Source organism: Aphanomyces astaci (assembly GCF_000520075.1).
Source record: "Aphanomyces astaci strain APO3 unplaced genomic scaffold supercont1.1, whole genome shotgun sequence".
NCBI classification, from domain to species: domain Eukaryota; phylum Oomycota; class Saprolegniomycetes; order Saprolegniales; family Verrucalvaceae; genus Aphanomyces; species Aphanomyces astaci.
This window is the reverse complement of record NW_009798264.1, coordinates 1,230,557-1,231,735: the sequence shown is the minus strand read 5'-3', so window position 1 is coordinate 1,231,735 and position 1,179 is coordinate 1,230,557.

The following is a 1,179-nucleotide window of genomic DNA, read 5'->3' as shown; positions in this document are numbered from 1 at the left end:
GACGACGCGTCGACTGCAACCGAACTCATCGTGAGTCGCCCAGTCATGGAGTTACTGGGCTTCAGCGTTGAAGACCTCCTTGTCGGAGCAAGGAAGAAGAAGGAAGAATGGGACGTTTCGTCCGTGCCGACGAATGAACTGTCCGGCATGGCGAATGTCAAGCGCCTGATGGCGGAGAAGTTGAATCCGCCGGAGCTTGACCCCGACGACAGGATGGAGTGTGCTACTCCGGAGGTTTATCCCAAAACCTCCGCCGAGGACGAAGCGTAGCGCCGCCGCACGAAGCATGGCGCCGTTCAAGCCATTCTGACGACCAAGGCAGCCGCTGAAGCGACGCGGCTGCACGACGTATTGGCCAAACACATTGATGTGTTCCGTGAAGACTTGGGCGACGATCTGCCGGTCAAGGTCGAGCCATTGAAGGTTTGGATCAAACCCGGCTCGACGCCGGTGAAGTGTGGGATGCGGCGGTACCCGCCGCTGCATGTGGAGTACATGCGCAGCCATGTAGCTGCCCTGGAAGCGAACGGTATGGTATACCAAAACAACCGGGCTATGTGGGCCGCAGCCCCAAGGATCGTGCCGAAGAAGGAAGTCGACGACTTGCGCATGACGATCGACAGCAGGCCGATCAACGCCTGCACGGAGCCGATGCCTTGGCCGATGCCAAACCTGGACAGCGCGATGGTCTGTCTGGTCGGAACGAACGTGTACTTCATGTTGGACTGGACCAAGGGATACTGGCAGTTGCCTCTACATGCGGACAGCCAGATGTATTTCTCGTTCATGACGCCCTTCGGCGTGTACACCCCGACCCGCGTGCTCATGGGACAGACGGACGCTGTCGCGTACTGCCAGTCGGTTCTCCACCAAATGTTTGGTGAGCTGCTGTTTCGAGGCCTGTTGGCCTGGCTCGATGACTTGATGGGGTCCGCCAAGGCGACAGACGAGCTGGCTCGACTTGTTGGACCAAGTCCTGTCCATCTGTGCTCAGTTCGGACTCAAGTTGAGCCCGAAGAAGTGTCATTTCTTTCTGCGCGAGGCAGAATGGTGTGGCAAGCTGATTTCGACCGATGGAATCACCCATTCCCCAAGCCGAATTCAAGGACTTGTGGATTTGTCGCCGCCGACGACCGCGGCCGACCTCCAGCAGTTTGTGTGTGCCACCAACTGGATGCG